Source organism: Lepidochelys olivacea (assembly GCF_965140295.1).
Source record: "Lepidochelys olivacea isolate rLepOli2 genome assembly, chromosome: 7".
Lineage (NCBI taxonomy): Eukaryota > Metazoa > Chordata > Testudines > Cheloniidae > Lepidochelys > Lepidochelys olivacea.
Window position 1 is genome coordinate 57,266,517 of NC_140417.1, and position 26,354 is coordinate 57,292,870.

Below are 26,354 nucleotides of genomic sequence, written 5' to 3' on the forward strand. Positions count from 1 at the left end.
TGCGTGTAATGTAAGTGGGTTTTTTCCTTGCATTAATCCTGTCAGAAGGGGTCCCCTTTATGAGTCATCTCCCTCCAAAGTGTTCTGTTCAGTGCCATATCCCTCTATCACACCACATGCTAACATGCCTCCTTTTATGACATCCCATGACTACTTCTTGGGTCAGCTTTCTGTCTTTTCCCTTCAATCTTGATCTCTTGGACTTTCTTACCCACATAGTTGTCAGGACCCAACCCATCTGAGCCTGCACGCCCTCATTTTTTCATTCATGGATGTTACTTTGAGCATGTCTCTAACATACACATTCCTCGGGTAGTCTTTATCACTTAGACCACTCGTCGAGCTCAACATTGACATTTCTGGGGAATGGATCATTTGCTCATATTTCTTCTTTGTTGCCCAACACTCAGCGCTGTATGGTAAAAGTCCACGAACCAGTTTTATAGACCTTCTCTTTTAATCTTACTGGTATCTTCCAACTGCATACTTCTGCATGTTGTAAAACCGGGTTAAATAGTGACATTAAATAAATACGAGTAGCTGAAAGCCTGTGCTGTTGCACAGGTATAATTCCTAATCTTGCTTGCAAAAAAAGCCAAAAATGGCTGAGAACTTAAAAAGTGCACTGTAACAGGCTGATGACTGAAAGTAGAGATACTCTAAACATGAAGAGCTCTCAGCCATGCTTGTAGCTGTTTCCTTCACTTCACAGTGACTCTACAGACATTCTCGGCTTGGATGTGATGTTTGGGGTTATTGTGTATGCTAGCTGTGTTGCCGTGTTGATTTGTGTGTGGTTGTGTTGTGCTGGGAGAGCTGTGTGGATTTGCACAGGGGGCAGCTCAGCCTACAGGTGTGGCAGCTGGCCCAAGTAATCTACCCTCTGTGCAGTCTTCCTCATGCAATCAATGAATGTGTTGCACACAAGTTAGCTATAGAATAAAGGTGGTGACTGGTTGAGTTTCCCTGGATATCACAATGGTTTAAGACTCTTGGCAGGGCCTAAATACATGCCTTACTATACCCACGGGAGTAATTCATAAATTCAAAATGACTGAACTTAAAAACTGGATGGTAACAAACCACAAAACCTAATGATTATTCAAACGGGTTTGATATTCTGAACAAAAGGAACTCAACCATGCTTGTAGTCACTTCCCTCCCTTCCCACTGACTCAGCAGACATTTTAGGTTTCAGAGTGACACACAGTGACATTCCTGGAATCTTATTTTATAGATTTAAGACTCCAGAGGTGAGTTACAAAAAATATAGAAAGAATCTTTATGAAGAGTAAAAGATTAATCCTACTGAATTTAAATCTGAACCTGCCTGGGTAAAGCAGAGAGTGGGAATGCCAGTTCAGTCCCCTGCCACAGAAACTCTCCACACCCAAGCAGGACGTCATCATCACAATTCACTATCATTGGCTGAACAGATGCAAAATGCTGGACATTGTCACTAGCTCCTTGTGAATACAGCAGCCTTTACAGCTGTCAAAGACGCTTTCATAGTTGTCAACTAAACCACAAATGAACTAAAAACATACCCAGCTTATGTTGAGAATAGATTCTCACCTGAGACCATTTGAGTACACTACAGGATTTGTACATGCCATTAGAGTCAATTATATAGTTATTTTATGGTATAACACTTAATTTTGTTAAATCCTAGTTACTTAAAAAGTTGACTAATTTGTGCATTTCATGGCAATTAGTTCATTTCTGTCACTGTATTAAGGAGTTCAAGATCACAGACAATCCAATTAATCATTTTTCAAGGTATTTACCGAGGAATAACAATGAACTGGTAAGACACTGGGGTATTGGAGGTGAAGTTCATTGGAGTTATATCAATATCCTTGGGGTCAATGAGAGGCTTCAAGATAAAGTTCTGCAAAATCGTTGTCAGTAGCAAAAATAGCTTCGTCCGAGCCAGACCCTCTCCCACGCAACTCTGTTTCCCTGCAATGAAAAAGGAATATTGAAGAGATGCTGGAGATCTTTCTTTCCAGCATTTTACAGGCTGTTTCTATACATGGAGGATAATGGAAGTCACTTCAAGTTCAGGATGGTAGGAAAGCATTTGGGGCTTAAGAAGCCATTCAAAGATTGTTTTAAGGTCTGAGTTCCATATATTAAGCAATCTTTTTAAATCCAGTTTGGGGAGAGGGTTGGAAAGATTATGCACTTCCCAAGTTAGCTAATAGGTGTTAAGGGGGGAGTAATGTGGTTATTGAGTAACAAGTAAGGAGGGGCAGGCAGGATCATGAGTAGGTGGCTGAAGGAATAATTCATCATGAATTCATTGACACCAGACACCCACCAGAAAAGCATGAAGTTGCCAAGCAGAGCAAGAAAGGAGTATGTGTAGTGCGTCCGAAAAGTCACTTCAGACAGCTAGCGGGAAGTAACACGGCTTAAAGGCTGATAGATGTTATACCAGCGTGAGAGCTTCATGGACCACCTGAAAACACTCTGCAAACAGTGTGAGCCAGCAGAGTCGTCAAGGCAAAGCTAGAAGACAGTCTGGGAGCTGAAACAAACATGGATACCTTTACCTATAGAAAAAGGCATGAAGAAGTCACTCTTCTTGAAGGCACCATTTTCATCCAAGAAATGCCCAGGGTTAAATTGCTCTGGCTTTGGAAATGCCTTGCTGTCATATAGGACTGATTTCAGGGCAGGGAATATCATGGTGCCCTAAATTAGCAAACACAGATAAACAGAGTTAAAGTGGACACTGTCCAAAGCAGAGAAACCTTCAAAGTTCAGAGCTGGACAGTGGGCCCCATATTGGTTTTTCTTTATTTCCTTGCAGCTCCTGAACTTCACGTTTTCAACCAGAAGAAGAAATATTAAAATTCCATGAGAAGAGCTAATCCCACTGAAGTCCACAGGGAAATCCTGAAATCTCTTCAGAGGGGTTGCTCCTATTTGATTACCATCCTGAATTCAACATCAACAAGTTTGGGGAGTTTGGCTAAGATCCAGAAGTTTCACTTGCACCTCTGAACTCGTGCTCTGAAGCATTTGAAGTTTCCTTGTCAAGATACTGTATTCATCACACCGACAGTTTCCCTGTAATTTGTAATGAAGCTAAAAGCCCCATGCAATTTTACAGTGCAACTCACAGTCAGCAACTCCGCCCCTGAGTATAGTGAGTTCTGGTCATTTTAACTCCTCAACAGGTTCAGAGTTTGGTGGAAATTAGAACTGGGTAAAATTGATCAGACAAATACAGTTTATACACCAGAAATGCAGTTTCAGCTGATCTGAAACTATTTGCAAATTTAGCCCAATTAGTTTTGGCTGGGAAAAAGTTATTCGCTTCAGGTTTCAGAGTAACAGTCATGTTAGCCTGTATTCGCGAAAAGAAAAGGAGTACTTGTGGCACCTTAGAGACTAACCAATTTATTTGAGCATAAGCTTTCGTGAGCTACAGCTCACTTCATTGGATGCATACTGTGGAAAGTGTAGAAGATCTTTTTATACACACAAAGCATGAAAAAATACCTCCCCCCCACCCCACTCTCCTGCTGGTAGTAGCTTATCTAAAGTGATCACTCTCCTTACAATGTGTATGATGATCAAGTTGGGCCATTTCCAGCACAAATCCAGGGTTTAACAAGAATGTCTGGGGGGGAGGAGGTAGGAATAAACAAGGGGAAATAGGTTACCTTGCATAATGTCTTAGCCACTCCCAGGCTCTATTCAAGCCTAAGTTAATGTATCCAATTTGCAAATTAATTCCAATTCAACAGTCTCTCGCTGGAGTCTGGTTTTGAAGTTTTTCTGTTGTAATATCGCAACTTTCATGTCTGTAATCGCGTGACCAGAGAGATTGAAGTGTTCTCCGACTGGTTTATGAATGTTAAAATTCTTGACATCTGATTTGTGTCCATTTATTCTTTTACGTAGAGACTGTCCAGTTTGACCAATGTACATGGCGGAGGGGCATTGCTGGCACATGATGGCATATATCACATTGGTGGATGTGCAGGTGAACGAGCCTCTGATAGTGTGGCTGATGTTATTAGGCCCTGTGATGATGTCCCCTGAATAGCTATGTGGGCACAGTTGGCAACAGGCTTTGTTGCAAGGATAGGTTCCTGGGTTAGTGGTTCTGTTGTGTGGTATGTGGTTGCTGGTGAGTATTTGCTTCAGGTTGGGGGGCTGTCTGTAGGCAAGGACTGGCCTGTCTCCCAAGATTTGTGAGAGTGTTGGGTCATCCTTCAGGATAGATTGTAGAATGATCACTTTAGATAAGCTATTACCAGCAGGAGAGTGGGGTGGGGGGAGGTATTTTTTCATGCTTTGTGTGTATAAAAAGATCTTCTACACTTTCCACAGTATGCATCTGATGAAGTGAGCTGTAGCTCACGAAAGCTTATGTTCAAATAAATTGGTTAGTCTCTAAGGTGCCACAAGTCCTCCTTTTCTTTTCTTTATTTGCTTCAGAAAACACATATGAGTAGGGGTGTGTGTCTCCCTATAACTTTTAGGCCAGAGGCTAAGGTACTTGGGATGTGAGAGACTCATGTTTGAATCCCCAATTTGGAGCAGCAACTTTAACTCAGATCTCCCCCCTCCTCCCCCCACCACCACCCCCATCTAAAATGGGGATTCTAACCTCCAAGCTCTCAGATATTGCAGGATAGGCTCCTTTCAATCTCTCCTTATGAAGCTGTTCCACTTTTTATTAACATTTAAATATCCACTGAGCCAGCGAGAATGACTCTATAGCCTGGTGAGAAAGGCACTCACCCTGGTGGCAGGAGATGTGGATTCAAATCCCTCGTCAGAGTCAAGCAGAGGGAAAATTTCAATCCACATTTCTTACCTCCCAGGTTTTTGGCCTAATGAAAATAGGAACAGCTTCACCAGGAGGGCTTGAGAACAGAATAACCTAAATGCTGGTGATTAGGGCACTCAGCTGGTAAGGGGAAGACCTGCACTTGAGTTCCTGCTTCACTGAATATTTAAAGTATTGATACAAAACAGAATAGCTTCAGCGAGAGATATTGAGGACTCTCCCCAGCATAGTCTGTAGCTTGGTGCTTAGGATACTTACTGGGGAAATCTGAGTTCAAATCCTTTCTCCAGAGTGGGGGTGCAAATCTAGGTCTCCCACATCCAGGGAAAGTGCCCTATCCATTGGGCTAAAGCTTTAAAGAAGGGGGATAAAACCCACACCAAGATTTCTGAAGTAGACCAGATTTTTCCAACTTGCTGACAAATTGCAAATATTTTCAGAAGCTAAATGAATATTTTTTCCAGGTGTGTGTATTTTTTTTTTTTTTTTTTTTGGGCAGTAAGGGGTGGGCGCTTGCTGCCTGAACTGAGTTCAGTAAACTAGGATCATCTGACTAACAATAAGAGCCTGACTCAATTTTACAGAAACCTCAGCCTTGAAGAGTGGTTTGTTTTGTGGCGTGTATTTATCTGTACCGGTTTGCATTCAATTCCAGTAATGGGCAAAGGTGTGGGGAGCTCTGATCCTTTTTAAACTTATTCATTCATTGCTCATTTGTGTGTGCCATTTTGTTTTCATCTGAACGAACAGTGTCAAGAAGTTTCCCCAGAAACACTCCCCTTTCCCCTCAAAAAAGAGGGGAATGATTGCACGCGTTGGTGTGGTACCAATATCTTAGCTGCACATCATTGCTAAAGTTATTCTCTATTCCATATCTTACTGCTACACAACTAGGCTCTCAAACCCTCTTTTGGATGGAAACCCTAACCTGCAGACTACCAAAGTCTTTTCAGCTGCATACAGAGGCTTGGAAAGTTTCAATATAATTGGTACATTCCTGGCAATTATTTAAAATTCCTACCACACAAAAACTGGCCAAACTATTTCCATTGTGAACAACTCAAAATTAAAGAGAGAAAAAGGCGGAAGAACTGGCCCTTTCACAGAAACACCGAGAACTGACCTTAGGGATAATGTATTGTCTAGTCACAGCATGTGGGGCACCAAGAGGGGTGAGAGAGATGAATCTTTGGATCTCATGGACCACAGCATCTGTATAGGGCATCTGGCTTCGATATGCCATGCAGGGTCTCCGGCTTCGGCCGATCACACAGTCAATCTCTACATGAACCTTCTCTGTCATGAAATTAATGAGGTTTAACACCAAGACTAAAGAACAGGATTTGCATAGATTTGCCCAACAGTCTGTTGCTCTGCCCGCAGAACACAAGTCTCAGCAGATGGACATTGGGAATATTAAAAAAAAGGTCAAATTTTGTGTTACAGAAACTACTGTACTTCACAGCTATGACAAAGGGCCAATAATATAATTACAGGGCAGTGATATTGTTCATACCTGGTTCTGTTACTAACTAGAGCACAATGTAAAGTTATCACCAGTGCATCTAAATATCTATTAAGCAAGAGAGTCCCAAAGCATCTCTCCCCCCCCCCCCTCCCGTCAAGGCCATTTGCTAATCTGAAGTTGGAAGCCCACGAGGTGGGAATTAGCACTGGATACAGCTGGTTTTTTAGCACTGGCAGAGCTTTGATTTAAAGGTCCTCTACAAGTCCATTAAATCCAAAGACAAAACAACTTTGCCTTCATTCAAGGGGAAGGGGCCTGTTTGACAGCCCTGGAATGTGAAAGCATCTGTTACCCACAGAACAGGCACAGCCTGGTCCGTGGCAGTGCAGGCTTTTCTTTTACTAACACTGCAGTTAAACACCCACGGCTGGCCATGTTTGCTGACTCAGGAAGAGGGAGGGTCCCAGAGCCTGGGCTCCAGCCCAAGCCAAAACATCTACACTACAGTTAAACAGCACCGTAGCCCAAGCCCTGTGAGCCAGACACAGTGGACTCGGGCCAGCCACAGATGTTTAATTGTAGCGTAGACATGCAGATACGCTTCCCTTATCAGAGAACCTGAACACTGATCTGGATTTGAGAGAGGAATTCAATCACAACAGCCCAGTCAGCTTTGGATCCTCTCCTCAGATTACTTGTCCCCATATTGGCATTGGCATGGGGACAAATAATGTCTATTGTACTGGTGCTTTTTTGGATGAGAACTTCTGCCTGCAGGGAACTGGAGTAAGAAAGTCCCCCAACACATCTTCAACTCACTTCACATGAACTCACAGTCACACAGGTCACTGCCAACCCAGGCCAGATGTGATCTGGTGATTTAAGGGGGGAGGCTCTGCTTCCATTTACTGATCTATAGAGCCATGCACTCCTCACATCTCACCAAGACTTAACATTGTGTGTGTGTTACCTTCTATTTCTGGGTATTTCATAAGAAGCAGGAGTCCATGTTTCAGGATGGCACTGGTTGTCCCTGTTCCAGCAAAGAATAAGCTTAATGTTCTTCTTAACAAGCTCTCAGTGGTAAATTCTGACTGGCTGTTCTGTTGCTCCTGCAAAAAAGTTTGGTACAGATGGCTGATAATTGATTGTAAAAGCATTGGATCTATTGTTACAAGCTAAAGAAGTCTCATTTTCTACCCAAAATGTGACCCACCTGGCATCGTTATACAAATCGTACAGAAATGGGCCATAGTACTGGAGATTACAGCAGCATTATTGCAGTGTTTTGGGCCATTTCTGTTCACTAAGTTGGTTTTAAATGAGGTGAGTAGGGCTTCCCCCTTTATATTATAATTTCCTTGTCACCCTTTAGGGGCTTCTGAAAAGCCACGTACTCTGTTGTTCCTTAACAAATAAATAGCACTGATATGTATAACCCACTCCACAGTAAAGGGGAAGGGCTGCAGCTATCACCTACCTGTTTTATTTTGATGAGGAAAGCATTGATGAAGTCTTGAGTGCCACTGGGCTCCAGAGAGACTCTGTGCATCTCCACTCTTTCCAGAACAAACTTTCTCAACTCCTCAAAGTGTTTAAAGATTCTCTGGTGAGGCCCAGGAATGTAATCCATGAGAGTTGGGGAAAAAATTGTACAGCTGTAAAGATTGAAAGAAAAATACATCTTGGTTTTCCTGGGCAGAGAAGCTTCCTTCATAGTATTTACTCAAATGACTTAACTACAGCAGCAGACTCTTCTGTGACACCTTATTTTCTAAATGGATTCTAAAGAACTTTGAAAACTTTACCAACCCACATTACCCAATGCATATATATTCCACACAAAAAGTGCAGTGACATTCAGTTACATTAGCTAAAAGACTCTCCATTATTTTCAAAATAAAACCATCCACAATAGACACATCCTGTTCTTGAAAAATCACACTGAAGTGCACTATCTTCACCCTTTTATTTTTATTAGCGAGTGGTAGCACATTATAGATTTTCAAAGGGAAATTTACTTTAGTTGTGCTGAGGTTGAATTTCAGAGACCCACATTCTCTGCCAATGTAACTCCATTGATTTCAAATGAGTTATGCCAGCAGACAGTTTGGCCCTTCATTTGGTACATTTAGTGAGGTTTTCTGGAAGGGGGCATGGAGGTGAGTGACTGTGAGCTGGAAGTGAAAAGGAGTTTATTTTGGAGGTGAGGAATATAATCACATTCACTATCATGCTGCTTATGTGATAAGGCATGTGACATGTGATTGGTGTGGATGTTAATATTTTAACTGGCAACTTCCTTGATTTTTACCGATAATGTTGATAGTGTATATCCTTAAGCAAATTTAATTCTGAGCTAATGATGTGTTTTGTGTGGGAATTTAAACTATACTTAGAAACAAGTTTGAGGCTGGGTTTGGTAGTAGCTACAGCCTAGCAAGAAGGAGACTATTATGGGAATCTGAAATAACACTTTTTTATGGAAAATTAATAGTTAAAGAAAAATCTCTGTCCTCTCCCCCAGTACAAAGGAGAAGAATGGAATAAACCCCTGAACATACCACTGTCCAGCGGGAGCGCTGGAGCTTGTTACTTTCCTCTATGAGATTTCTTAAAGTCACAAACTTCTTATCTTCGTAGTCAAACCGGTCCCCAAAGACGATGGCGCAGATGATGTTGGAGACGGCGTGGGTGAGGAAGAGGGTGGGGTCAAAGGGCCGCCCTGGAACAAAACAAAACTCAAAAAGAGCCAGTTTTAATTCAGTGTCTTCACCCTCAGCATCAGAGTCAGTGGCAGCACGAGGACATTGTGGATCTCCAACCACATGGCAAGAGTCAAAGTGGGGCTGACAGCAATATTCCCTGAGGAGGGTGGGTTAGGGCTGCCCCAATCCCCCCTCTTACCTCTCACATGCTAAATTAAACACGTGCCACTTTTTTTCTTGGCAATCAGTTTTCACTCTGTCTGCTCTGCTGCTCTCTGCTGGGCACACTCTGGTCTGACCAGGGGCCATCAGTGCCTCTCTGGGTGACACATGCCTGTCTGTCTTGGGACCCATTTCACAGAAAGGATCCCAAACTGTTCACAACAGGATCTTGCTCAGAGGGCTCTGCCTGAGCCATTGCTTGTGTTGTTGTAGCATCATCACTAACTCCCAGAGCGCAGCAATCTCCCCTTGGCACTGCCAGCCCAGGCCGTGCAGCGTAAACGCACGATTGCTGTGCTAGGGAAGGAATAAAGGCTCCCAGCACAAGAGCAGAGGGGATGGGGCTGCTTTCTGCCCTCAATGTCCACTAAGCAGGCCCCACAGCTCAGCTAACACAGCTGGGGAGGCTGAATTTCCCACTGGCTCACCAGTGACATCTTAGCTTCCATTTCAGGTTCTTCCTTCCTCAAAAGCACAAGGAACACACAGGGCTGGTAACTGAGAGCTAACCTGGGGCTGCAGCATCAGAGGGACCAGCACAACATTCCTGGGAATTATGGGCAAGAGATCACCCCTCTGACTTGAGGCCACAGTGCTCATGGGGAACATCCAGAAGCAGCATTTTCTTCATGCACCAGACCCCTACTCGTGTCCCTCATCCGTCGATTCTCTTTGACTCATTCCCAACAGCAACAGCTGCCCTTGGTTCAGGTGCCCAAGTAGCAGCACTAATGTGATACCAGGGGTGGGGAAGGGGCTCAGTGCATTCTCTTCTCCCACTCACAATTCACCAGATGGGCAGAGCCAACTTCAGTTTAGCCCTTAGTGTTGCATTAAATATTGCAAAGAGGCAGGATGGTCTGTGGTTAAGGCAGTGGCCTGGGTCTCAGGAAATCTGGGAACAATTCCCAGCTCTGCTGCAGACATCCCAGGTGTGACCTCGAGCAAGTCACTTCATCTCTCTGTGTCTCAGCTTTCCATTTCTTAAATAAGGGAAACAATCCTGTAATTATTTGGGTTCCTCAGAGCTGGAGTACACCAAAGCCCCAAGGTACCAATAGTGCGCCAGTCATACTATGATTCAGAGACAAGTGCTTTAGGCCTTCAGCAGCTAGGCCTTGTAGGTGCTAGCCCTGGTGGGGGCCCAACAGCCACTCAGACCCACGGCTCAGGAAGAGGGAATGGAGTCAGGGCTGGCAGCAAAGGGTGCAGATACCCTAGGTACAGAGGTTTAAACAGTTACAGTTCCCAGTGAGGCCTAGAGGTTGTTGTTTGGCCCTGGGGCAGTCCAGGCGGGAGTCTGGGTCCTTCAGGGCTCGTGCCTGGCACACCCTCTCCAGCGCAGTCTCTGTTCAAGCCAATAGGAGCTTTCAGGTTTCCAGGCCAGGCTCCGTTAGTATCTCTCATTGGGCTCCTCTGCACTGGCTCCCTGCCCAGCTGCTGCTACTCCCCCATTGACTAGGGTTGCTGACTTTCTAATCACACAAAACCGAACATCCCTGTCCCAAGGCCCCACCCCTGCTGGCTCCAACCCTCTCCTTCTGTCGCTCATTCTTCCCTACCCTTACTCATTTTCACTGGGCTGGGGCAGGGGTGTGGGAGGGGAGTGAGGACTCCAGCTGGGGGTGCAGGCTCTGGGAATGAGGGGTTTGGGGTGCAGGAGGGTGGGGAGGATGTGGGAAGGGGTTCAGGGGTCCTGGCGGCACATAGTGCTAGTCCATGTGGCAGTCTTGGTGCCAGCAGGGTGCTCTGTGCTCTTCCTGTGGCCTCAGATTCTCCTGTATCACTGGATCCTTTTTGTTTTGCTCACTCATTGGCTCGCCTCAGCCCAGACTACAGAATTCCCTCCCTGGTACTGTTACAGGTTCACCTCCCACTGTTGGTGATTCTCTTTGTTGTTCATTTCAGTTCCTTCTGATAAAGCCACACCTGGCTATGCCATATGATGGTTTGCCGCCACTCAATGAGACACATGCTAGTGTTCGCCCTGGCCTGGTCCTCTCCAGTGCTCTGGGAGTCAACCTCTCAGCTGACTGTGGCTTTCTCAATCATTGCTTCGGCTCTGCTGTGGCAAGTTGATCATATCTTCATTTCAGTAAGGACCCAAGTAGGTTTTAGCCTGTTGTAATGTAGCACAAAACTGTTTCCACTAAAGACAATGGATTGTATCCAAAATACCTTTGATGCCTGGCTGACCACCCTGTATGAGCCCCTGTACTTTTGCTGCAACTTAGCACTCAAACTCCTTTTCCTTCTGTGGACCCAAACCTGTTCACCCTCCTGGTATATCTGAGCAGTCCCCTTTAAATCTTAGGGCTCCTTCTGTCTCTAGGTGGCCCTGATGAGGCTTTATTGCTTGGAAAACAGTGCTGAGGATGCCTGTCAAGTGCTAGGTACTCTGTGGGGTTAGTATACTCATCTGTCATGGCTACCCCATCCAGCAATTCTGCTAGGAGGGTGGCCACATGCCCAAACATCACATTATATGGTGTGTAGCCCAGGGACAACTGCACCTTCGTCCTGTAAGTCATCATGACCCAGAGAAAGAAACCTGTCCCAGTTCTGTTGACTGGCATCTACAACAGAGCTGCAAACGTACAGTTCAGATGCTCCACCTGGCAGAGACCTGGGTGTGGCTCGTCATGCCTACTGCTCAGAGCAGGAGTTGGTAGCCAGGATTAGGAGACTAGGAGTCCAGGGTCCGACCCAGAGGTCGGGAGCCAGGTTACGTGGAATGAGGCAAGGCAGGAGCTATCACAACCGTGGGCAAATGCTTTGAGCAGCCACCAACGTGTTGCTGCAGAGGGACTTGAGAGCTAGGCCACTGACTCTTCCCACTGGGGAGGTGGTGTAGCTAATCAGGCAGCCTAGCACAGGCCAGCTGCCCTCGCTAGGTTGCCCAGAGACCGACTCTGCTGCAGCCCCTGATTCCTGACACCAACAGCCCATCTGTCCGTGGGTGGTAAGGTGTAGTACAGGTCTTATTTATCTCAAGGAGGTCACGCACCCCTCAGACTAAGCACGATTCAAAATTTCCGCCATTGGTCAGTATGCAAGGAGTGAGGTTAGTGGATCAGGCAGTGGATGAGCCTCTGCCCACTCAGAGAAGTAGCCTGCTCTCACAAAGGCATACTGACTGACTCTCCCAGAATAACCATAGCTACCATTTCCAGAGCGTGGCTGGTCTGTCATAGGTGCTCTGGGTGTAGGATGATCGGTCTTATGAGCCCCACAGGTATAACAAGACATCCATGGTCCCTAAGTGACCTGCACCATCCAGGCCAGTAGCATCAACTTCAAACCGTTTGGCTAAGCTTCTCCATCCCCAAATGTCCCTGAAAGGGGGTCAGCACCCGCCTCTCATGAGTGCCCCCTTTTCTCTGGCTAATATGCCTGCGATCACAATCTTTTTTCAGGGCAGCACCCTCCTCTCGCAGGCGGCCCCCTTTGCTTGGTTTGTTGGGTGTGAGCCTGCTTTTGTTCTTATCTCAGGGTGGCACCCACCTCTCATAACCGCCCTCCTTGCAAGCACTGTCCAGGCTCAGTCTCATGGACAGAACATCAGCATTCATGTACTGTTACCCTGGACAGTGCCTCATCTGGTACTGGAACTGAGCCAGCTGTTCCAGCCACCAGCACAATTGTCCTTGGGAACCATGGAAATTATAAAGCCCCCGGAGGGAACCATGATCTGTTCTTCACAGGAATTCTTTCCACAGCAGGAAGTGGCAAACATATTTTGTGAAGGTCACCACTGTCAGCAGCTCTGCATTAGCCATGGAGTAGGTCTGCTCTGCTTTGTTCAGCATCCTGCTGATGTTTGCAATTACTCTTTCCTTGTCTCCCTATGGTTGAGTCAAGACAGCACCAATACCAACTTCATTGCCATCTGTGTCTAGAATGGATGGTAGCTGGGGATCTCAGTAGGCCCATATTGTTACAGACATGACCCTCCACTTTTGTTCTAGAAAGGCTTCTTGGCAGGACTAGTCCACTCAAACATCCACCTCATCTCTGCCAACTTGAGCAGTGGCTGTGCAATTGTGGCAAAACAAATAATGACTCTCCAGTAGTATGAAACCAGGCCAATGAAATGCTGCTCCTCAGTGAGAGGACTTGGCACTGACCAGGACTGGGTGGATTCACCACCAACATCCCTTGAGATCATATGCCCCAGGTAATTTACTTTGTCACAGAAAAAAATTGCATTTTGCTAAATTCACATTTAAGTTGGCTTGGCGTAGCCTCTCCAGCACAGCTCCCAACTTCTGCGGGTGCTTCTCAAATGACCTCCCAGTGATGATGTCATGAAAATACACCGGGCAAGAGGTTTCCTGCACGTCTGCCAGGATGGCATCCATATAGTCCCCTGCTTAGCAGATCCATTACACTTCCTTCCTCCACTTTTTATTTTTCATGTCTATTTCAAATGTATGCTGCTTGCAGTACAGAACAGTCCTTCCTATCTGTTAGTATAGCATACACACAATAAAGCCCCAATCTTGGGATCTGTACTCACTACTGGAATATAAATAGTAATAATTAGTGGGTCACTTATAAAGCACTGTCCATTTACACAGTGGTTCCCAATCACTCCTGTGGGAGCCCATCATTATAGAATGTAGGTGCCAAATTTGTATCAGATGTGTAGCAGAGATGAAAATGAGAATAAGCAAACTCTAGGCCTGGGTGTCTCATTAACACAGCAGACTGAAGATAAATGGATCCACTCTAACCTGGTTCACTGTCTTAGCTTCTGAAAACTCTAGACAAACATTTTCCCATTTGCTCACTAGCCATAGATCAGTGGGTAGAAAACATGGGGAACAACAGCCAGAAAAGGTCATCTTTAGATCTTTGGCCACATACTTTTGTATTGTGCAGCTAAAGGCTTTAGTTAGAAAAGGTTTGAACCAAACAGTTAATATCATGAAAAACAGAAAGACTTTAACTGACTCTTTAATTCTAATTTCCAACAGACATAAAGTTGATCCTCACCGTGAGTGTTTTGAGCCTTTCCACCAGGAAATGGGCTTCCTCCAGGATTCGCTCTTCAGTGCTCTTATTCCCCATCCCAAAATTCTTCAAGGTGGTGAGGGTAAATTGGCGTAGCCGCTTCCACGGCACCCCATTGTTGAAAGGAATACCTGAAAAAGGGAAGAGAATGGGAAAGAAAGGAGGGAGGGGCCAGACTTTCAAACCCATCCAAACATTGTTTATTCAAAGTTTCAGAGGAACATAAGATTGGAAGGGACCTTCCGGGTCACTGAGTCCAGTCCCCTGCTATAGCAGTCAACGCTGTCATACAATCCTGTTCATAAACTTTTGAGTTTATGACCTTGAACTCAAATTTTATTTGTATCTGTGTTCTGCTTGGGAGACTGTTACACAGTCATCACTTCCTATTTTATCTGCTTGATATGTTTATTAACCACAATATTCTACATATTAAACTCATTGCAGTTTCAGAGCAGTTATGAGGAAGAAAAATAATTCAATTCATTACTGTCATGAGGTGCAGCTGGGCCCCTCTAGCTTCTGCTCCTGCTCTGCAGACAAACCAGCCAGAGACCTCTGCATTGGTGTAATCACGGGTGCTCTTTATTTACAGGTTATTTTCCCACCACCTTGTAGCTACAAACAGCTTCAGTCTTGCAGCCAGCAGCAATGAGTTCCTACTCCCTCTATTCTCTGGCTCCTCCCTTTCCTTCTCCCCTTGGCTTCCTTCCTGCCAGCCTTTATGTAGCCCCTAGCTAATGAGGCCGGCAGCTGTTCCCCGTTTACCACTCAGGCCTGGGCTTACTCAGCCAGTTCCAATTCCCCTTTCTTGATTGGAGTGGGTATGACAGAGGCCTGGCTCAGAGTTTCTTAGCCAATACCCTGTCACAATTAACATGTCCAATACCTGTAGTTTGTTCTCTAACAGAGCGTGGCCCATCACAGTAATGACATTTCTTCCAGTCACAGTAATTAGAGCAATGTATGTGTATCGGTACAAACTAAAAATATGAAGTAAACTGGGAAACACATTAGTTTGCCAAATTTTAACGATTTGGGCTAAAATTTTTCTCTCTGTGTCTCAGGTTGAACGTTTTTTGAATATTTCAGCCGAAGTCTTCAGCCATTTCCACGAACAAGGTTAGGGGAAAATATGTTGTTCTGCCTATGTTAAAAAATGCTGGGACCTTTTTTTTGAGAAACTCTAGCACTCCCATTTGTCAGAGGTGGGATTTGAAATTTGGCTAGGGGCTGGCCTTTGCGTCAATGTGTGACTTTGCCATCCCCATGAAAATCTACCCAAATGTCACTAAGTTATAAGCCCTTGACAAATCGCATTTCACACATTGTCAGTAGAGACTTAGAGTTTAGTGGCTAAAGTCTCCAAAGATACTATCATCACTGGACATACACCAGCACCACTCAGCTCCTAGTGCTGGTCCACATATAAAGATGACAACCTACTACTGTTATCGGTTACTCCATTAGCTCAAGTGGCAGAGGTCTGTGCAGTGAATCTAAAGGTTCCAGCCCTGCTGGTGACCCATGTAGGTGTCAATATGATGCCACATGATGGAATTTTTGTTTTTTCAGTTTGCTATTTTAAAAACCTAGGGAATTACACACCAAAAACTATTTAAAAAAACATTAAGGTTTGCACATACTCAGTAGAGACCTTAGGATTTAGTGCAGGGGAGGGCAAACTAGGGCCCGCAGGCTGGATCTGGCCTGTCAAGGCTTTCAGTCCGGTCCACAGGACTGCCAGCCCCATGTCACTGCAGGGCTAAGGCAGAGTCCCTGCCGGCCCTAGCCCCGCACCGATCCTGGAAGCAGCCGGCACCATGTCCCTGCGGCCCCTGGGAGAGGGTGTGGCAGAGGGCTCCGTGCGCTGCCCTCATCTGCAGGCACTGCCTCCTGCAGCTCCCATTGGCCGGGAATGGGGAACCATGGCCAATTGGAGCTTCAGGGGTGGTACCCGTAGGCAAGGGCAACACGTGGCAGAGCTGCCTGCCCCACCCCACCCCAGGAGCCACTGCTGGACATGTTGACCACTTCCGGGAGCGGCACAGGGCCAGGGCAGGCAGGGAGACTGCCGGAGCCCGCACCCTGAACCCTTCCTGCACCCCTCACCACAACCCCCTGCCCTGAGCACCCTTACCCTCTACCTTGAGTCCCCTCCTGCACTCCGCACCCCTTCCTGCACCCCAACCCCCTGTCCCTGCCCTACATTCATGGCCCTGCATACAATTTCCCCACCCAGATGTGGCCCTCGGGCCAAAAAGTTTGCCCACCCCTGGATTAGTGGCTAAAATAACAGAACATTCTGTCCTCTCAGCTCCTAGTGTTGAGCATTCTATGCATGTACCATGTTCACAGAGCAACTGAGCATGCTCTATTCCAGGACTAGAGGGGAAAGCCAGACTGTCCCTCTAATTGCAGCTGGGAGTGGGGGGGTCAAGGAGACTGGGACTAAGAGCTGGGGGAGGGAGAGGAGTCTGGGTCTGAATGGGTCAGAAGACTGGGACAGGGAGCTGGGAAACAGGGGGTATTGGGACCCAGTTGGCAGGGATGGAAGGAGAACTCACTCAGATCAGATGAGGAACGGGGGCATGAGTGGGTGCTATGCAAGGAGACTGGGACCGTGAATCAGTGCAAGGGGGAAAAGGGAAGATGGGCAACCTATCTGACAAGGAGCGAGGGTGCAGGGGGAGAACTGGGACTGGCTTGGCAAAGAAACTGGGACAAGAGCCGGTGAAGGGGGAGACTAGGAGAAGGAAACTGGATGGGATGGGAATGACGAGAAGCCAGAGTGGGAAATTGGGACTGACTAGACAAGGAGATGGGCTCTGGGGGTAGGGAGAATGAGACGAGTTAGAATGAGGGCAGTGGGGAGCCTGGGCCTTGGACAGGGAGCCCAGAGGGGAGAAACTGGGCAAGGAGACTGGGGCTGGGATGAGAAATATGAATAAGGAAGGCAAGGAGAATGGGACTGGGAAGAGGAGGTAGGGGTGGGACAAGAAAGGACTGGGGACAGGGATATAGATTGGAGGGGACAGGGCAAAAGTAGTCAAGCTTGGGGGGAACAGGCAGAAGGGTCTGTAACTACTAGAAAACACTCCCCTTAGAGACTGGAATGGAACCCGACATTCCTGAGACTCACCGCTTGTCTACTGTCAACAAATATCTGTGAAACCTACTGGCAAAGTCTATATCTCATCTCCATCTACCACTGTTCCATACAGAAAACACTATTGCTATCAGTTCCTCCATTAGTTCAAGGGGCAGAGGTCTGTACCAGGCAGCTAAAGATTCCAACCTTGTTGATGAACCATGCGGGAGTCAATATGAGGCCAGATGATGGAATTTTTGCTTTTTGAAAATGCTAGGAAATTACACACAAAAAACTACTTTAAAGCAACATTAACATTGCAAAGTCAAGCACTCAAAAGTTAGGAAATGCCAGAATTAAGATTGTGGGGACAACCCTATCCTGTGCCTTTATGATGCAGTCATGAAATCTATGAGACACACATTATTTTTTCTACAGGGTGCCCTGTCTCATTGCAGAGCAGAGGATGAACCTGATTTGTCAATGAATCGGGGTACCATAGTGGAGGAGTCTGGTGTCTGTGCCTTATTTGTTGCGGAAGCTGGGAGAAGTGCCATGAATGAGGAAGAGAACTGCAGGAAGAGAAAGGATGGTCTCATGAACATGCAGTAGAATGCTGCCCCAGAGAACTGGATACTACCCTTCTACCTGCCACCGCATTCCTATGTGATGCTACTAGACAGGTCTCTTCAACCAAATTTTTTTCAGGTAGTCACTATCCGTGTGTTCCTCATTTTCTGGGTGACCAGCTTGAGCCCCTGGAGTGCTGAGCACCCCCACAGCTACTCAAGTCAATGGGAGCTGTGCTTTGGACATCCATAAAGCTGACCCCTCTGAAAAAATCAGGTCATAGAAGGCTAGGGTTGGAAGGGACCTCAAGAGGTCATCTGGTCCAATCTCCTGCTTGAAGCAGGACCAATCCCCAATTTTTGCCCCAGCTCCCTTAATGACCCCCTCAAGGATTGAGCTCACAACCCTGGGTTTAGCAGGCCAATGCTCAAACCACTAAGCTATCCCTCCCCCCTTTAAACAGACCAGTCCTGGGCATCTCAAAATGGGACACCCAAAATGAGTGGACATTTTTTTAACTTTAATCTCTCTGCCTCAGTTCCCGAGCTGTAAAATGGGGATGATAATACCCCCTCATCTCCCAGGGGTGTCGTGAAGATACATTAATAAATATTTGTGAATCTCTCATGTGCTACAGTGATTAACTCCATAAAAAAAAGCCCATGAGGAAGTTAATAATTCTGCCACAAGACATCAGATTTAAAGTCACACAGGTCACCTTAATTTTGCATTTCCTTACATTCAAGGACTTGACTTTGCGGCCTGCTTTCTTTTAACATAGTTTTTAATGTGTAATAAAGTAACTACACGAGCAGGTTTTTTCTCAGGCATTGTAACTGTAATGCATGAATGAAACAAACCACTTTCCGAAAGAGGACATCTTGGTGTTCCCTTAGTTATTACTCCCTCACTGCCAAAGAATCTCAAAAAACTGAGAGCCCCACGTTGTAGCCCAGTGGGTTAGGTTGCCTTTCTTATATTCACTGCTACTGTAGCCCAGTGGGCTAGCTTGCCTTTATTATATTTACTGCTTTGCATTATATTCTGCTTCGCATTCTATTCAGCAGTAATGCTAGAAATCTACAGGCCTAGATCCTGTAAGACATTAGCTTCAGCAAGTTAACATAAGGCTTGAGGCCTATGAACTTTGAACGGATAAACTTTGCACAGATAAAGGGCACAACAGAAAACCCCAAGTATTTGGGGAGCTGAAAATAGAGTTTAAAGGGAAGCTCTGACCTCAGGTAAATATTTCAACCACAGAAGTGTCCTGGTAATGAACTGACTTACATAACAGGTACACGAGATACATCTTAGGCTAGCCTGCTTGCTTGCCTGCCTATATATCTTTTCTTATTTTCTTATGGGTTTGATTATTTGTTTTATTATAATAGATTTATAGGTCTATATTAGAGTATACTTTGGCTGTAACACAAGGGACCTGCAGGCCACATCCTGTATGTTGAGCTAAGGCAAAGTTAGCATACAGACGTTTGGGACCTTTCACCTTGATAGACTGTGATGAGCTAAAGCATAAGCTCCATGTATGGCTGTGACCTTTAACTTAGAGGATGTGTTAAAGCAGATTGGCATAGGGGCTTTCCTAAATTCAGACCCTTTTAAACGTAAACAGGTACACCACAACTTGGAACTTGGAAAGAACCGAAATAACCAGTTAGGACAAAAATAATAAATGTGATACCTAATCACAAGAGGCCGTGGTAACGAATGGAAGTATAGGATAATAAGTTGAGATCACTGATAAACCAACCTATACGAAAAAGACACTCCAACATTAGTAAGGTGAGGAAATACAAATTAGGAAAAGGGGAGAAATCCCCTACTGAATATACGTCAAACATAGCGGCATTAGCATAACACATTATAAAAGTGGCATCCCAGCCTAGGAGCAGTAGGAGAGAGAGATGTAGTCCTTAGGAGGTGCCAGAATGATGGCCACTGGTGATGATGAGGGAGGTGATGAGGAAGATGATGGCTAACATTTCAGATTATTCTGCAAGGGATGGTGTGAGTATAGGGGTGTGCAGATGTACATTCTGTAGTATCTCTATCTACCTTACTGAGCTGGGGTGTTTGTGACAGTACTAACTGTATTAATAAACTATATTTGTAAATATAAAAGAGTTCCTAGAGTGTGAGTGTTGCAACTGTGCACATCAGGGTTCCCAACTGTATAATAATTTTAATAATTCTGGGCCTGATCTTGGGGGGAAGAACCTGGCAACCCTCAAAGTGATAACTGGGAATTCTTAAGTAATCTATATAGTGAATACATAATCTAAAGATCAGGCAACAAAGTGAAACAATAATAAAAACAATCCTCCACCGCTCCTGGGACGTACCTAGTCTAGTGAGGACAGGCAGCGGCACAGCTACAACGGCGCAAGTGGTGCAGTCACCAGGGCCCAGGAGTATATGGGGGCCCAACCGGATGGAGCAGTGCTCCAGCACGGCACCTGGAGCATGGGGTCGGATGGAGGAGCAGCCGGGCCAGCTCTGAGTGGCACTGCGACTGGGCACTCAGGTTTGGACTGGCTGCCCTTTGTCATGACAAAGGAGTAGCCAGCCCAAACCTGAGTGGTGCTGCAACCCTGTGCACCAAGTCTCAACCCCACTCATCACTCCAGTTGGATTCAGGCCACGTGAGTGTGGGGTGGGAGATGGGCACCCCTGGGCAGCCAGGATTGGGAGGAGCAGCCCTAGCCTCGGATGGCAGTGGAACGCTGAACTGCGGGGGCACCGGTGAGTGGCCAGGAAGGTTTCGGGGCAGTAGGTGAAGGGCTGGAGGGCCAGTTGTTGAGGTGCTATAGGGTGAGTGGGGAGCGTCCGTGAGCTGCAGGGTAAGGGATTAAGGGCAAGTGGGGTGAGATGTGAGGGATGTGGGGGGAAATAGGGGATTTTGGGGGTGATGAGGTGAGTTGTAGGCTGGGATGTTAGGTGGGCAGTGAGGGAAGTTGGGTGCTATGGCCAGTTATTGGAAAAAGGGCGCTATGGCCAGTTATTGGAAAAAGGGCATCCGAATCTATTCTTGGACCAGGACCCTCTGGGGCCTTGTTACACCACTGAGCAGGGAAAGAAGGGGATAGGAATTCATGATTTGTTCTGACCCTCTTGGCCTGTCCAGCTCTGGTCTCCTGGCTGTATTCTGGCCCTTCTTTTGTGCAATGGCCTAGTTACTGCCTCTCACTCACCTTTAATGAGATGTTATGACCCATTCATGTCAGGGAGCTAGCAGAGTAACAGGGAAGGGAACCAATCTTTGCTACTGTTCTAAATCAAACTCCAGCTGCTTCCCCTTTTGTCTCCTCAGTGGTGTTCTCCACATACAGCGAACATCGGCTCTATATGCTGATGTTACTGGAAATTTACCTTTTTCAAATACTGGCATACGTCCTCTTTCACTGAACTCATCCCCTTGATCAACGAATGCTTCCCTCACAACCTCATGTCCATAGAGCACCACAACCCGCTCTGAGCCCAAATATATCGTGAAAATCGGGCCTTACTTTGCACTGAGCTGTCAAAGTTAACACACAAAGCCAGCACGTTTTAACATAAATCCACTTAATTAAAAATAAGAATGTAAGAGCTCATATGCGGCTAAGATAATACTAGTCAGAGTTTACTATTCTGACTTGGGAATTGCCTGACTTTTGCTTCAATTTCTAATCTTGATGTTCTGTTAACACTGTGTTTTTCCTAGAGAGATAGAGTGAGTGTGAAAGAAGGGTCATTCTATCTGTGTTAGATAATTATCTCATACTGCTGGTAGTTGCGGGTCCTTTCTTTTGTGAGCTCTAGCAATTTGCATTATTTAACTAATGACAATTCAGTTCTACTCTGAAAAATGATTGTGTACAAATGACACTTCTAATACCACAGAACTCCTGCCTCCATTTATTCATAGTAACATCGGCTGACTTTATAATGACAAGACAGTTTTTCCTTATTCCTGTCAGCCTTGCAAAACCAGAGAGAGAGAGAGAGAGATTCTGGTTCCCCTTTTACATTATCAATAGACTTACTGCCTAATTTCCAATCCCTTACACCTGTGCAAATCAACCACAAAGGAGTTACATATCATAGAATCACGGAATATCAGGGTTGGAAGGAATCTCAGGAGGTCATCTAGTCCAACTCCCTGCTCAAAGCAGGACCAATCCCCAACTAAATCATCCCATATCTGTAACTCTTTAGGGTAGGATTCAATGAGAATGAGGTTGAACAGATGTAACTGGGGGCAGAGTTTCTCCTGTTTAACTTTTATTATTTGCGATGGTGAGCGAGAAGGAAAGAAATCAATGTGGCCGTCAGATCCCAGGCTGTGGATTGCCTTTCGCACGTGAGACGATGGTATTTGAGATTATAATTATAGTGAAACAATAGCATGGAGCAGAACGAGGCTATTTTTTCAAAGCTGACCTGCAGCTGACACCTTACCGTCCCCTGTGAAGCAGGCAAATATTATTACAACAATTTTACAGATGGGGAAATTGAGGCAGAGAGCGCTTAGGTGACTTACTTGAATGCACACATGGGCTACATCTGCACTTGGGGCCAGGGGTTTGATTCCCAACTCGAGCAGACCTACTCATGCCAGCTCTCATTGAGCTAGCTCACTAAGAACAGTAGCCTAGCCATAGTAGCACTGCGAGTGGCACGGGCTAGCTGCCCCGCATACATACCCAAGAGGTAGAAGTAGATTTATGCTTCAGGTGGCTAGCCCATGCTTCCACAGCTATTACTATTTTTAGCACACTAGCTTGATGGCTAGTCCATCCATGTGACTAACTTATCCATGTGGATAAGTCCATCCATGTGAGCTGGGAATCAGACCCCTAGCTCCAAGTGTAGATGGAGCTGGAGTCTGTTGCAGGGGTAGGAATAAAAACCAGGTCTGACTGCTGTTTCTCGACAGAACCCACTACTAGACCACTCCCCCAACAGTGTGATTGTCTATACAGATTGTAGTGAAGCTGGGGAGGTATATTCTGGATTACCTGTGACTAAGACACCTATATTAAAAGGCATATGTTAACATGAACAGTTTATATCTATCATTCAAGATTGATTGTTTTTGTGGGAAAAAAAATTAAGACTGAACTTTGAGGAGCTAAGTGACATGGGATTGCCACTGTGTAAACGCCAGACATTTCACAGAGTTCTGCTTGAGCTAGGCTCTACTTAACCTCCACCTACAACCAAACAATGGATGAGAAACAAGCATTTTTACCTCATGGACTGATCGGGGCAAGTTCTTTGTATTCAGCTGCAGCGCGTTTCCTATGATGGGAAAAGCAACAGGGCCAGGCGGCAGCTTCCCACTTCCAGACATCTTTTTTCCATGCTGAAAGGAAAAGAAGGCAAGAGATGCACATTGCCAGGAAAATAGTTGTTTCTCCCAGAGGCTCTATTATAGAGTGTAGCAATTATTCTGGGTTCTAGCAGGGAGTTGACTGGTATTTCAGAATCCACACTTTATATATTGTACAGTGAAACAGAGCATGCAAGCAATAGCCGATCTCAATTTCTCTTGGTAAACTAGATTAGTCACTGTCCAGCAAAAGATACCTAATATCAAAATAGGAATTATCTCCTTTGAAACTTTATTTGTATAGCATGTGTGTTTGCATGTCAAGTCTTTGTTCCCCAGGTATTTGTCCAAAGAGGACAAAAGTTAATCATAAAGTGAATCTCTCTAAAGCTGTCCAGACTTCCATGGACTTCTCTAGTTTTGATAAATATTGCATGGAGGCATGCTGTTAGCTGAAATATTACATACTTATACTGTCAAAAAACTTGGTTAACACATAGTTAAGGTTGTCCCAAAGTATACTGTTGTAGGATATGTAATATTTAGAATGTATATTTTAGATGTCAGAACATATCAAAAGATGCCAACTTGTCTGGCAATTAAAGAGAACAGCCAGGTGAAAAGCTGAGCTAGCAACTTCATCATGTGGCCACCCGCATCAGAAGTTTGATCAGGAAAACAACCGAGTTAGCAAACTAATCATAGTGTTAGGCAGAAAGATGATTACCCAATATAAAAGAATAGCTTTGTAAAATGTATGTAAAGCAAACACCTGAAAATGGGGATGCACTTGCATTTAACCCTATGTTATGCCCTATTTCATGGACTGATCACTCACTGAAGCAGCAAATAAATGACATACTTTCTTCAGCTCAAGAGCCGGTCTGTGAACCTGTATGGGCTGGATAGTGGGGAAAAGAACCAGTGAACAATTGTGTCCTTCTAGCACACTGAGTTCAGCGAAACTCAAACTTCTCAAAAACCTGACACTGAAGTGTATTTTAAATGCAAACTTGTGAAAACCAGGTAATTTAGAGTTAAGGTATCACCCACAAAATCATAACTGCCTCCCTGGGGCTGGGAATCATCTATATTCGCTCCAGCTGCAGTCACTGAGGTTGGGGCTAACTGTATGGAATGGTGGAAGGGTTAGCTGGAGCAGCTGGCCAGAGCTGTGATTGTGATATGAAATGAATGGAGGGGGGGGGCATGCAAGCCCCTCAAAGCAAAACAGTGCGTGTGTCCACCTTGAGAGAGCCAGTATGCCTCACGTTAGCACTGCCTTGTGTAGACTGTGGCCATGTCTACACTACAAAGTTTTGCCAATGCGCGTTACATTGGTGTACAGCTGCCGGAGTTAGTACGTTGATTGTGTGTGTGCGTACTTGGCTCCCTGTGTCAGCTCCGCACGTACCAGCCAAGAGTGCTTGTGCCAATGCATGGGGTGATGAGCTATGGGTAGATCTCCCACTAAGCAACCCACCACTGTTCAGCGCACTGTTGTTTGGGTAGTTTTGGCAATGCATGGCGGGGCATAAACAAGTCCTATACAGGTGACGGGGCTCAAGGCGACAACATCCCATAATGCTGTGTTCTCCATCCCATAATATCATCTCTATCCCTATGATTTTCATGCCTACTTTCGCTTTCCCACAAACCTGTGTGGGACTGGTTGCTGTTCGCCATCTCTGACAGAAGCACGGAGCCTGCACAGTTCTACACGAGTGTCATGAGTGTTGCAAGCACAGGACTCATAATGCTCCGGTATTTGCAGAGCCGCGTGAAGTACTGCGGGGAAGATGATGATTTTCTGGGAGGCAGTTTGCGGTGAGACATAGGGAGAATTAATTCACGGTGATTGTTGGTGTTCATGGAGCAGCTGCAGATGGTGGCACACCACTTCTGGGCCCAAGCGATGAACGCTGGCTGGTGGGATTGCATGGCAGTGCAGGTTTGGGATGACAAGCAGTGGCGGCAGAACTTTCAGATGCACAAGGCCACATTCCTGGATCTAGAGTAACAGCCGTGTTAGTCTGTCTTTGCAAAAAGAAAAGGAGGACTTGTGGCACCTTAGAGACTAACCAATTTATTTGAGCATAAGCTTTCGTGAGCTACAGCTCACTTCATCCGATGAAGTGAGCTGTAGCTCACGAAAGCTCATGCTCAGATAAATTGGTTAGTCTCTAAGATGCCACAAGTACTCCTTTTCTTATTCCTGGATCTGTGTGCCAAGCTCGTCCCAGCAATCCAACATGGGGACAACAAACTGAAAGCCATAGACAGTGGAGAAGAGAGTGGAAACTTGCAACACTGAACTGCTACCAGTCAGTGGGAAGTCATTTTGGAGTGGGGAAATTCACTGTGGGGGCCGTTGTCATGCAAGAGTGCACGGCCATTAATCGTCTCCTGCTACGCAGGACTGTGACTCTCAGCAATGTGCAGGACATAGGGGATGGCTTTGCAGCTATTGGGTTCCTGAACTGCAGTGGAGCAATAGATGGCATGCATATCCCTATTTTGGCCCCAGACACCTTGCCACAGAGTACATCAACAGAAAGGGCTACTTTTCTATGGTTATGCAAGTGCTGGTGGATCACCGGGAATACTTCACTGACATCTGTGTTGGCTAGTCAGGGAAGGTGCTTGACGCTCGCATCTTTAAGAACACAGGACTGTTTAGAAAGCTACAAGGAGGGACATTCTGTCCTGACCCGCCTATTTCCATTGGCGAGGTTGAAATGCCAATAATGATGCTGGGAGATCCAGTCTATCCCTTACTTCCCTGGTTCATGAAGCCATACACTGGCCACCGAGAGACCCTCAACGACAGGCTCAGTGGGTGCAGAATGACAGCTGAATGTGTATTTGGTAAATTGAAAAAATATCCCAATGGTTATAGCTGCCTGTTGGGTCCTGCATAACATCTCTGAAGCAAAGGGGGTTACAGGGTGGAGGTGGAGCAGCTGCCTGCTGAGTTTCAACAGCGGGACACAAGGGGAATTAGAGGATCTCAACGCAGAGTAACAAGGGTTAGGGAGACTTTGGAGGGGCACTTTAACAGCGAACCAGAGTAAAGTGCTGTGATGCACTGTGCTCAGCCTGGCGCTGCAGGTTGGGGGCCTGTTAGGAAT

At 45.8% G+C, this 26,354-nt stretch overlaps 1 pseudogene across 1 annotated transcript; it reads right to left on the minus strand.

Annotated features, from left to right (window-relative positions):
* Nucleotides 1-1,783: 1,783 nt before the first annotated feature.
* Nucleotides 1,784-24,909, minus strand: LOC311523231 (cytochrome P450 2H1-like; annotated as a pseudogene). The gene is made up of 6 exons: nucleotides 24,864-24,909; nucleotides 14,210-14,358; nucleotides 8,846-9,006; nucleotides 7,762-7,887; nucleotides 2,559-2,700; nucleotides 1,784-1,962 (listed from the first exon to the last, which is right to left on the minus strand). The product of its transcript is annotated as a cytochrome P450 2H1-like (transcript).
* Nucleotides 24,910-26,354: the final 1,445 nt, after the last annotated feature.